Raw genomic sequence first — 280 nt, 5'->3', positions numbered from 1 at the left:
GTATATCCAGTTTCTGGATTATCATTAGCAGGAATAAATTTGCAGGCCTTAGACGAAACACGATGATACTAAGAAACAGTTTTTATTTAGGAAAGGTGATTATTTTAATAATGTAATTAATGCAATGTACCCTTTGTAATTCAATAAGGTTAGCTGAAATGTCAATATGAATAAGATTTTTAATACTGTAATGTAATATTTGACTTGCAACTCAAACTTTTTTGAGAACTAAAATTAAAACAATGAATCCACAACCTGAAACAATCTAGTTGCTGAAATT

Source organism: Mastigoproctus giganteus, chromosome 6, assembly GCF_048544385.1.
Source record: "Mastigoproctus giganteus isolate SK-2022 chromosome 6, ASM4854438v1, whole genome shotgun sequence".
Classification (NCBI taxonomy): Eukaryota; Metazoa; Arthropoda; class Arachnida; order Uropygi; family Thelyphonidae; genus Mastigoproctus; species Mastigoproctus giganteus.
Note: the sequence above shows the minus strand (reverse complement) of the source record.